The 12,699-nt window shown below is 46.5% G+C and overlaps 1 protein-coding gene across 1 annotated transcript in view; it reads left to right on the top strand.

Moving 5' to 3' along the window:
• Slc7a8 (solute carrier family 7 member 8) overlaps positions 1 to 12,699 on the top strand; it is a 60,218-nt gene that overhangs the window by 3,003 nt on the left and 44,516 nt on the right.

Below are 12,699 nucleotides of genomic sequence, written 5' to 3'. Positions count from 1 at the left end.
CACATACACACATACTCACACATACACACTCAAACATACACACACACTCACACACACATACTCATACATACATATATACCTACATACACACTCACACATTTATACTCATACATGCATGCACATACACACTAACATACACACACTCAAACCTTTTTTTCCCATGGATGCCCACGCAGCCCACAATATATGTAGATTTTCATGGATAGAAGATATTCTCCTGTTTGTTTTTTTTTTGTTTGTTTGTTTGTTTGTGTTTTTTTTTTCGGAGCTGGGGACTGAACGCAGGGTCTTGCGCTTGCTAGGCAAGCACTCTACCACTGAGCTAAATCCCCAACCCCGATATTCTCCTATATACTAAGGCTTTGGTTCTTTAAAAATATATTTATTTCAAGTCTATGAAGACATGGGGATGATCAGGTATAATAAGTACAGGTCCAGGGTCGATGCCACTACTGATCTGTCCACAGCCTCATGGGTGACGAGAGAGAGAAAGAACTCCTCGTGGTGACATCACAGTTCTGGCTGGATACTCTGGGTGATTTTAGGGAAATCAGGATATTTTTCCAGAGTGTTAGAATCATGTTACATTCACTTCAGCTGAGCTGAGAAAGACCTTCCTTCTTAAGAATGACATGGAGAGGGCTGGGGATTTAGCTCAGTGGTAGAGCGCTTACCTAGGAAGTGCAAGGCCCTGGGTTCGGTCCCCAGCTCCGAAAAAAAGAACCAAAAAAAAAAAAAGAATGACATGGAGAAAATCTACCCTCCCTCCTGCATGACCATTGAGAAGCCAATGTGAAGAGACGGTGCCCCGCCCTCTTCTGGGGGGTTTCTAAGTGGATGATGACAGCTCCATTTTTTTCAAGACCAAGGAAGGGCAAGGATCAGAGATTGTCCTTTCTATTCTCTGTGGAGTCCAGTGATCTGGGGCTCTGTATTAACACTGTAGAATAAAGGTAAGAAAAGCAATTTGAAAAGACACAGGAAGGGCTTGGGAGATGGTTCAGTAGTTAAGAACACTTGTTCTTCTTCCAGAGAACCCAGGTTTGGTTCCCAGCACCCACTGGTGGCTTACAACTGTCTATAACTCTAGCTCCTGGACATCTGACACCTGTTTCTGACACACACACACACACACACACACACACACACACACACACACACACACCATAGACATCACGAATATAGGCAAAGCTTATACACATAAAAATAAATAAACCTAATAAATAAACCTAAAAATAAAACATAAATAAACCTAAAAAGACTTTAAGTCCATACTACCCTTGCAGAGGACTCAAGTTCCCCACCCCACCCCCGCACCCACAATGGGCATCTCACAACCACCTCTGAGCCCAGTTCCAAGGGATTCACCATCCTCTTCCGCACCCAAGGGTACGAGGCATTCGTGTAGTGGACATACATTATTCATGCAGTCATCCACATGAAATAAGTCTCGTTCTTTAGAAATGATCCAGTGAATCAGATTCTGTATGGGAAAGTAACATTTGCCCCGGTTCTATGTGTTTCATTCTCTGCTGGTTTAAAGGAATAAGTTAAAATGTTTCATATAAGCTCATAAAAGTTTATCCACACTGTCCTAGATGCTTAGAAGTAACAAACGGATGGCAACTATTACGGGAATGTAAGCTGGGCCAGTGAACTCACGCTCTAAAGTTATCTATGGCCCGATCGATCGGGACGCACGTGCATTAAACAGGGACCACTAACTATTAACAAAGTGGTTTGTTTGGCAGCAGCTGGGATAAAGATAAAAGAACAGTGGGAGGCAGGAGAGGCCCTTTGGAGGATGTGGGGGAAGATGAGTACTGAAGATAATTCTTACAGATTTTGATAATTCTTAAGAATTTTGACACACTTGTTGTTTCCCTGAGCAACAGTTTTGACTTGGAGGTGCAGCTTGGTGGCAGACCATATGCTTAGCGTGTCCCCAGACTCTGGAGTCAGTTGGAAGAAGGTCAGAAGAAAGGGAGGGAGACAGATTTTATGTAACGGCTTAGCCTGTGATCCCAGTACTCGGGATGCTGAGGTAGAATCATTGAGAGTTTGAGACACAGCTACAAAGTGAGGGCCAGAGAGCAGAGGAGAGGACAAACTCGTCCTACACATCTCTGAGTCCTCAGGACAGCAGGGTGACTAGAATGGAACCGTCACTCCTGTGGTTGTTGACAATTGACTCAGGTAAAGGAAAGGAAACACCAGGGCTGCCTCAGTGGTAGAGCATTTGCCCAGTGTACACAGGGCCCTGGCTTCACTATGGAGTTTCCCCAACCCAAATCACTTCTCTAAACCAGACCCGGTAGCAGGTGACAGCAGACTCAGCTCTCCAGAGGTTAAGGCAAAAGCATCTTAAGTTTAAGGCTGGTCTAGCTACACGTCGAGAGTCTGTCTCAAAAGAGCGAGGAATACGTACTTATTAAAGGACTGTTGGGAGCCTAGCTCGGGAAATTGTTACGCTATGGTTCATTGCAACAGCCTGGATAATTCTTATTTTTTTTTTTTTTTCAAATTTTCTTTTGTTGGTAGTGGTGATGGTCCTAGAGGCTCAGTAATGGCAAGGCACCTAACTTGAGCCACACACACCCCCTCCTCGTTTTAACAGTGCCCTGGCCCGAGCTGCCAGACTGTTGCCCTCAGGTATACAGCTGGTCAAGGAGCACTCTGGGAGGCAGATGAACTGTGAATGTAAACTCTCCCTAAACCCCAAAAGGTGTGAGAACAGAGAATGTCATTCGCCGCCGATGATACCAAAGTTCCCATTGATAGCTGCCATTATTAAAACAAATGTTCTGTGCCCGGCACTCATTATCTCTTTGTCCCTCACAGTAATCTCCATGTGCCTAGCGCATATTATCTTTTTCCCTACAGATAAGGAAATGGAAGTTCTGAGGAATAAGCAATTTGCCAAAGGTCGGACAACAAAAAATTTAGGAGCTAAATCTTTAGCACTATTATCTACTCTATGTATCTACATGTCTCTCTCTCTCTCTCTCTCTCTCTCTCTCTCTCTCTCTCTCTGTGTGTGTGTGTGTGTGTGTGTGTGTGTGTGTGTGTGTGTGTGTCTACTACTCATGTGCAGGTTGGGAACAACTTGGGGAAGTCAGTTCTCTCATTCCACTCTGAGTCCTAGAGATGGAACTCAGGTCATCAGGTTTGATGACAAACACCAGACCCCAACAGATACACCTCACCGTCCCTATTTCTATGTGTTACATAGTAAATGGGCATTTCCTTGAAAATCTCAGCAGTAGTCCTTATTTTTCCAGATGAAGCAATCATTCCTGTGTGTTTCTAATGAGGAAGGTTCTAGTGTGAGGGGAGCTGGGTGGCAGCTGAGGTTGGATGGACGGGTGTGTGTGTGTGTGTGTGTGTGTGTGTGTGTGTGTGTGTGTGTGAGTGTGGCACCGGTGTGTCACAGTAACACTGAGGGCACTCGGTCTGAGGGGGTAATACAGGCCTTGTTCTCATTAACCCCTTGGTAAACCAGACCGTTCTAGCCCTGTGAGAGACAGGTCTACAGAGTTTCTGTATGTCTAAGCAGCTTTATACCAGTATTCAGGCACTTAGCTGGAAACACCGGAAGTTAGGCTTAGAATCAAAGAGGCCAGCAACAGAACCTCAAGGAAAGTGCATTTGTGATGTTTTCAGTGCGCAGTGTGTTCCTTAGGGAGATTCGCAGCTCAGCAACACTGGATTCAGTCTGCATCACTGGCTCAACAGACTCTTTTTCTTTTTTAAAAAACCAGGTTTTTCTTCTTTTCTTTAGCCACAGGTTCTTATGATGTAGCCGAGACTGTCTTTAAATTTGCCATACAGCCCAGGCTGATCAAACTCAAACAATCCTTCCTCCATAGCCTCCCACGCTCTGGGCTTATAGGCACGCCACCATAACCAGCTGCTTGCTTGTGTTTGGTGGTTGTGGGAAGGTCGTTTTGTATTGACTGGTTGGTTGTTTTTTTTAAATATGTTTTTATTATGTATGTCTGTGTGTGGGCATGAGCATGTGAGGACCAATGCCTGCTGAACCAGAAGAGGGCATCAGACACCCCCCTCCCCCCAGAGCTGGAATCACAGGCAGTTCTGGGCCACCCAACTGTGTAGCCCAGGCTGGCCTCAAACTAGTGGCAGCCCTCCTTTTTCAGCCTCCAAGTGCTGGGACTGCAGTTGCAAAGCACACATCTAGGTTTGTTTTCTTGTTTTGGGGGACAGGATCTTGTTATGTAGTGCAGCCTGGCCTTAGAGTTCCATTTCCTTTCTCAGCCCGCGAAAGGCTGGGGTGAACGTTATATGCCACCACATCCAGCTAGAACAAAACGGTATTGCTTGAGCCCTTACTGAATGCCAGTTCCTATACTGTAAGGCCTCTGGTGGTATTATCTTATTTAACCTGTCAGCAATCTTATGGACGTAGCTATAATATAGCTATTTTAAGTATGGGAAAAATCAAGTCATGGAGCTAGTGGCTGATTTACTGAGGCCCATATAGCTGGTAACTGAATGAACTAAGACCAGAGCCATTTCTAATAGCAATATAGAGAGAGGCCAGGAGAGCTGGTCCCTTCCTGTCAAGTGGTAATGGAGTGGGTCCTGGAGGAGGGTGCCACTAGGAATGGGATCTGGAGACACCGTGAGTGTGTAACTTTGCAAGCCTTTGCCAACTGAGATCACTCACACCTGTGATCTCAGTTCTTGGAAGGGCAGACCAAGAGGATCCCAAATTTAAGGCCTGTCTAAACCACATCCATGAAACTGGACAGGTGTGAGCATGTTTGTGAGTGTGTGTGTGTGAGTGTGTGTGTGTGTGTGTGTGTGTGTGTACACGTGTACATGCACACGCATACTTGCTGACTGGGGGGAGGGGTGCACTGGCCTGGTATGTGTGTGTCCAGCACAATTTCAGGTCCAAAGATTTCAGACCATTTTGAACTACACGTCTTTAGAAGATTTTACGTTTTAGCCTCTAATATCACGCACGGATTGTCTGATCCCAGAACCATTTGTTGAATGTTGCCCAGAGCGAGCGAGTCTGAAAATTTGTTCTCGAGTTCGTGTTCCACTTTTAAAAAAGCCATGGGAATATTAGGAGCTGGTTCATTCAGGATGAAAATATATTGAAACTCCCATTGTTTTCCAAGGGAATCTGGGACAGAAGCCAGAAGATTAAAACCATTTCAAAACAAACACATCTTAGTGAGGGGGAAAGGTATAGCCAGCAATGAAATAATAAGGATCTGTATCATTCGGTGCGTGCTTACTGCTTCTCGTGTACAGAGTGCCTGGTAGGAACTTCATGCAGTCTGCACAACCAGTACCAGTGGAGAAGTAAAAGTTTCAAGTAGGTAAATGACCAGCGGACAGCAGAGATCCCTTCCCACCTGAGTCCTTGAGCACTGCACACAAGCTCCCCAGCGTGGAGTACAAGGTGGCTGGACCAGGCATCCTGTCGAAAGCTTCCTGCCTCCAGGAACCAGAGATTTCAAGGGCAATTTGTTTGAACTTGCAACTATATGACTCAAATGTGTTCTCTCAAAGGGCAAAGCTATGTAGAATGAGTGACCAGCAGGAAATACCTAGTCTAGGGGGAAAAAAAATCAGTTCCCAGCAGAAACTTTAAGAAGTACCTAAGTCAGATTGATGGCACACACTTGCAATGCCAGCTCTTGGGAGGTGGAAGCAGGAGGATTGCTGCACTCCAAAGCCAGCCTGGTTCACAGCTAGAGTAAATTTCAGAGCTGTCAGGACTATTTAGCAAGACCCTGTGTCTATTTAAAAAAAAGAAAAATCTAAGAAACAGACCCCAGAGCCCGTTTCATTTCAGCATTAGTGACATAGCAGAAACAAAACAGAACAGAATAAAACAAAAACAAAAAACAAACACGCAAACCCCTGCTGTGAGCAAAGCAAATGGCCGCTTCAGAGAGGTGCACCACACGCAGACCTGCTCAGAGTTAAGTTACGCAGTTTATTGAAGTGGAGTAGAGGTGTGGGGTTTAGGATTGGGCCCCTCCAGTTGCCAGGCTACCGAGGGAGAGAGAGAGCTAAGCCAGGAGTCTGCTCCCAACTCAACCAAAAAAAAAAAAAGAAAAAAAAAAAAGAAAAAAAAAACCTTCAGGAATTTCTGTTGTTGTTTTTCATGTTTTCTTGTTGTTACTGAGGGATGACGGGCAAGATCTCAAAATGCAGCCAGGAGCAAGCTGTTCCAGGAAGAGATTCTGATCTACAGAAAACAAGGACCATTCGGGAGCTCCGGGCGGGAGATGGGAGGTCGGGGGATGGGGGGGTCTCAGAAACTGCTCTCCTCTGAATCCCCACCCCCAATTCCAGGGCTTGAACCCAGGACCTGCTCTGCCTTAGGCAACGCTCTCCCTGTGAGCTGTATCCACTGTCTCCCTTCCCTAATTTTTAATTCCCTGCTGAGCATATGGACCAAGAAGAGACAGACCCTACTGGCCTCCCAGAACATGCCAACTGGGATCTCACCCCATCTCCCCTGACACCTGGGAATGGCAACACGGAGGCCGTAGAGTAGGGTTATTAGACATGGACGGGGGCTGCTCCGTGTTTTAACGGGGATTGAACATATTAGGCCTTGTGCTGAGCACGGGCGAATTTCATTTCTAAGAAGCAAAATAATCCCACAAGTCTATTCTGAGCCGTGCTATTTATAGAATGAATGAAGTTCAAGCTGAAAAGCTTTATCGATCATCTCATCCCTCATCCTTTGTCACGCTCGCGGGTTCTGCCATTGGCTTGCTTTAAATATCCTCGGCATCAGCAGTGACGTCACTGCTGGGGAAAAGGTTTCACGGTGCGCCTGAAGATGTACCGGAGCCCAGGCTGAGCCGCGCATTAGTCAAGCCACTGCTGCAGTTCTCACGAGCGTTTCTCATCCGTGTGTCTCAAAGGACACTTGCTTGCACGTGGATGGAAGGCATAAACACTTCACCTGCTCCATTAGAGTGCAGCTCCAGGGGTACGGTTAGCAAGAAGTAACACAGGAACCTCGGACTGCTTTAAGTAGGCATTTAGGAGCGGGTGTGGCAAAACATGCTTGTAATCCCAGCACTTGGGAGGCTGGGCAGCAAGATCGCCACAAGTGTGAGGCCAGCCTGGATTATACTTAGCAAGATCCTGTCTCAAACGCCCTGGGAATAAAAGACTTGTAGAGATCAAAGCATTTTAGAGATACGGCAGGAAAGGGCCGGTTTATAGTCTTGAGTTTGCAAAATGCTCTCATACATGATTGCGTGCGTGCGTGCGTGCGTGCGTGCGTGTGTGTGTGTGTGTGTTTTGTGCGTGTGTGATTCCATGTGGACATGATACGCATCCGTGAATGTGACCGTGGGCATGTGTACTAGTGTGGCGGTCAGAGGACATCAATCCTTGCTTTTTATCTTCCATGAGACCATCTCTCTGTTGTTTACCACTGCGTTTACTAGGCTGGCTGGCCCTTCAGACTTCTGGGGACTTTCTTCTCTCTTTCACCTTCCTGCTCAGGCAAAAGCACCCAGATTTCTGCAGATATGTGGCATTACAGAGGTTCAGTGGATTCGAACCCAGGTCTTCATGATTTTGTGGCAAGTGTTTTACTCACCAAGCCATCCCTTCCACCCCTCATGCATAATCTTTTTTCATGCCTAGGTGGTGGGGCCACGAAACAAGGCCTGGTATATTCCTGGTCTAAGGCTGGCATTGTAGAGAACCCTTGGAGAGCGCTTTACATACCAATGCTCTCTGGTCCCCTCAGCGGAAGGTTTTCCTCTCCCTTTGGGCTCATCTTCTGCCACCTCGCTTTAGCTCTCACTCCCAAGCCCATGCCCCATTCACTGACGCTGGTTCAGAGATGTAGGTTTCACTAGTACAGTGACAAGAAGTGCTGACCTGTTCCACTAAGGCCTGAGCTGCTTAGCAACCAGCCTGTTGCCTTTCTGTTCTCTTCCTGGATTGGAATGACTCCCACAGAGGCATGGGTGTCGGCTTCTTTTTCTTCATGAAGCTTCTCTTTTGATTTGCTTCTTCTTCCCTTTTCTTTTTGAAAGCAATTTTTGAAAGCTTTATGTGTCTGTTGCTTACGTGGTGCTGAGACTTTGGGACCTGGGTCCTTTGCAAGAACTGGTGCTGGTAACCACTGAGTCATCTCGCCAGCCCCACGCTTCTGGATTTTTTTTTTTCTTTTTTTAGTCTCATTCTCTTTACGCTATGAAAAGTGGCCTGGAACTTGAGTTCCTCCTGCCTCAGCATTTCCTGGAGAGCCGTACATTCTAATATATCACGTTACATAGTATCATAACCACAGTAACATGACGTCTGTCCAGACTGATGTGGTCAGCTCTGCCTGCTTTCACCTGAGTGTCTACCTTCAATCCTTTTTGTTTTGAGACAGGGTTTTACTATGTGGTCATGGCTAGCCTGGAACTCATTGTGTTGACTAGCTAGCCTCAAACTCATAGAGGTCCATCCCTGCTTTTGCTTCCCCAGTGCTGAGACTAGAAGTTGAATCTCACTTTCATATTTCCAGAGTTTTAGCATGTCATATGAGCTTGGTGTGCAGGCTGACTAATAACAGTCAGTCCAAAAAAAAAAAAAAATCAACTGGAAATTGAGAACTCTGTGGTAGAGCCCTTGCCCAACCAACATGCATAAGGCCCTAGATTTGGCCTCCACCCCCGGGGAAGAAATTACTTGCTTCTACTGATGTGTGGTGGTTAAAGTAGCAGGCCTGCTGACACACATTCCTGTGATACTAGGTGTGTTAAGAAGTGGAGACAGAGGGGTTGGGGATTTAGCTCAGTGGTAGAGCGCTTGCCTAGCAAGCACAAGGCCCTGGGTTCGGTCCCCAGCTCCGAAAAAAAGAAAAGGAAAAAAAAAAAAAGAAGTGGAGACAGGCCAGGCATGGTGGCACACACATTCGATCCTAGCACTTGGGAGTCAGAGACAGGTGGATCTCTGTGAGTTTGAGGCCAGCTTGGTCTACAGCCAGGGCTACATACTGAGGACCCTGTCTCAAAGCAAACAAACAAGAAGAAGTGGAGACAGGAGGTGAGAACCTAAGGCCATCCTTGGCCACAAATTGAGTTCAAGGCCTTAGTTACATAAGACTCTGTCTCCAAAAAAAAAAAAAAAAAAAAATCGTTAGGATAAGGCTAGCAAGATTCCCTAATGGGTGAAGACACAGACCCCTGAGTCTGACAACCTGAGCTCAGTTCCCAGAACACATATTGGAAGAAAAGAACCAACCTCTGAAATTTGTCCTCTGATCTCCAAATGTCGCCATAGAAAACACGCAACTATATAGATATGCACAGAGGAAAAGGCAAACAAATACTTAAACCCTTGCAGTAATGTTTTGTTATATTTTTACTCTCAGTTTTTAATTTAAAGATTAGTTATTACCATAGATAATACATTCTTGTGCTTCTCTAAGTTAAACAAAACCCAGCTTTGGATCTGAAAGGGACATTTGGGATTAGCCAGACCTTGAAGTTTCAAGGAAGAAGAGAGTTTTTCAGCCTTGATGTTATTGCTCTTGGGCCAGATCCTTCTTTGTTAGGGGAGCTTGTTTGGTCACTGTTGGATCCTTGACAGTATCCTTGGCCTTGATCCCCTAAGTCCCAGGGGTACCCTCACTCCAGTGTGAAGACTAGAAGCGTTTCCAGGCATTACCAGTTGTCCCCTGGAGGTAGGAGCAAAGTTGTTCTCTGGTTGAAACCCACCAAGGAAGGTAGAGGACTGGAAGTAGTGTGTGGGTCAGGAGCCAGTCAGGGCTCAGCTCTGTAGCCCCTGAGGCCACAAGGCTTGTCTTTCAGTGACTGGTGGGTGGTGATTCGCTCCATCTATTTCACTAGAGGACCATGTATGAACAAGTACTTCCCAATTACCTTTCAAAGCAGGCATGTGGAGAGTGGGCGATCAATAAATACTTCTCGAGATGCAATTACCTGCTGCTGCCCCCCCCCCCGCAGCATCTAAAATGTATACCTAGACTAGACAAGCAGACAAATGAATCAGAAGATGCCTCACGGTCTTGGCTGTACAGTGCTGTTTGGTAGCCAAGCCTCCAAAGCCAGTCTGCTGCATTCATCTCTGGCTGCACTTTCCTGCTGCAAAAGCTAGTAATTAAAATTTTTTTAGCATTTCATGCATTATAGAGTATCTTACATAGGTGTGAGCTGCCTTGATCCCCACAGCAAAGTAGGTGGGGTAAGAGCCATTGCTCCCATTGTGAACATGAAGGAAATGAGTCTCAGAAAAACTGGAGTCTCGTGGCTCATGAGTGGTGAGGACCCTGGCTCCTCTGAGTCTAGTGTTCATTGTAGTAAGGAATCCGGCACGTCGGAGTCATGTGGCACCATCTGCATCTCTAATCTGCAGGATATGCAACCAAACAGGAGATGTATCGGCCTCTTAGCCTCCTCCCACCTCCAGAGAAGCTGTTTGTACAGTCCTGGTGGGAAAGTGTACAGAAGAAGGTACCTGGGGTGCTCAGGGTTTGGGTGTAAGGATCAAAGCCTGACCCCAGGCTCCTGCTTCCACACCATTCCTCGGGTCTGAAGGCGTTGATGTTCTCCTACCCACCCATTGGAGAAGTACAAATCACATTCACTTCAGTCTTCTCTGCCCATCAGGGCATCGGCCTCAGCCTCTAATACCCAGCAGGAAGCTGTGACTAGACGAGAAGTCTTGCATGAGTAAGGAAAGCCAAGGTCTTTTGGATCTAAGTCTGCTGGGCATTACAAATCTGTGATTTTTCTCCCCTTAGGAAATTCTTTGAGGGCTACAGCATTCGAGTGTGAGCAAGCCTGAGTGTGAGTAATGCCGGAATAGGGGTCACGTGGATGAGGAAGTTAGTGATTATGTACAGCAAATGAGCGTTTTCTCCGTTCTGGCTGTTTGCCTATGAGGACTTGCCCACTGATACAACTTGGCCTCTTTTTTTAATGAAATGGTTTACATGGCTTTTCTCTGACAGAACAAGTTTTAGCTTTGCCTCATTGTCCAGGCATCCTTAAATCCAGCTTTCACTAGAGATCCAACGATGATTGCAATGTTAGCCAGTGTGGGTGGAAGCAGGGCGAAGACCCTGATCCCAGGCACCTTGGCACCAGCAGGCAGGCGTGCCTCACACACTTTTTTGTTTTGGCTTTGACACAGGGTTTGCAGGGTTTCTCTGGGTAGCCCTGGCTGTTCCTAGACCCTAATTTATAGACCAGGCTAGCCTTGAACTCAGAGTTCCACCTTCCCCTTGCCTCCTCAGTGCTAGGATTGAAGGTGTGCACCACTAGGCCCAGCATGCACCACCTTCTTAAATGACCCTCCTGAGCAGTGGTTCTCAACTTGTGGGTTGGGATCTCCCTAGTGGTCCAATGACCCTTTCACAGTGGCCATTGGAAAATACAGATGTTTACATTATGATTCCTAATAGTAGCAAAATCATAGTTACGAAGTAGCAACAAAAATAATTTTATGGTTGGAGAGTCACCACTACAGGAACTGTGTTAAAGGGTGGCAGCATTAGGAAGGTTGAGAACCACTGCTCTAGACAATGGGTCTAAGAGTAAAACCAGGGGGGAAAATATCACCAGAGATGTCAACTTCTTTCCTCTATATTAAGAAAGACCCAATCAAGTTTGAAAGGCTCCTTCCTAGTTCTCCTGTTTCATGGCTTCCTTCGGACAATGTACACGTTTAAAGGCCCTGGAGTAGCAACGTTCGGTGTTGTTGCCAGAGGAGAAGGCTCGTGGAGTCTGGAGGACACCCAGGGCTTGGAGTCTGATAACTGGGTCCCTCCACCAGACCGAGCTGCTTACACAGCATGGGACTTTGACCCAGGCTCTTTGTCTCTCTGAGCCTCAGTTTTTCACAGAAGTAAATAAGAAAGATCATCCAGGGCAGACCAGACTATTAGCATCTTTCAGAAAGCAGTTCTGAGAATCAAGGTACTTAGCACGGTGTTTACATCACCACTGCAGATAGGACTGCCCCAAGGAGAGGATGTTGAGCGTGCCCTCCAGCTTATGGAAGGACGGAGCGCGTAGGGAGGGAAAGTCTTTTATTTGCACAACAGTCTTGAAGCAGGGGTGCAGGACTCCAATCCAGATACTGCTAAGTCAGCTATGATACCCTTGGGAGTCTCGGTTTCTTCAACGGTAAAATGGGGATAATGATTCCTCCCTTGTTTCCTCCAAGGAATAATTGGGCCACAGACCCCCTCAAAGATCAGCTAGCACTGTATACCTCATCCCCCAGGGAACCCTATGATGTGTGTACTCTGACAGTGTCCCAAAAGTGGCCAAAGCACTCATGTAGAGCATGGTCCTTACCACTGTCTGTTTGCCCAGAACCCGTAGAGGAACTTTGACTCTACGTCCCTGAGGGGCGGGGCTTCTAACAGGGCATTCCACCTTCCTACTGAAACCGCCTTTCCGCATCCATTTTCACTACCTTAAGACCAAATGTCAGCCCTTGTTTTTGTCCTGGTTTTGACTTTCTCTAACCCTGGAGCTGGTTTCATAGGCCCTGTGCCATTACTCTCTTCTTGGATAGCCTCTTAGTCACTCTTTTGATAATTCCCAGATAGGCAAGGAATTTACTCAGTGCTCGAATTTCCCAGAGCTTCCTGTCTTCCAGGGAACAGCAACGTATTCAGTTTGAGCCAGCGACCGGTGGTTGTTTTGTTTTGTTTTG

The sequence above is a fragment of the Rattus norvegicus genome, chromosome 15 (genome assembly GCF_021556685.1).
Source record: "Rattus norvegicus strain SHRSP/BbbUtx chromosome 15, alternate assembly SHRSP_T2T, whole genome shotgun sequence".
NCBI lineage: Eukaryota > Metazoa > Chordata > Mammalia > Rodentia > Muridae > Rattus > Rattus norvegicus.
The sequence above is the reverse complement of the archived record's forward strand: the minus strand, read 5'-3'. Positions and strand labels throughout refer to the sequence as shown.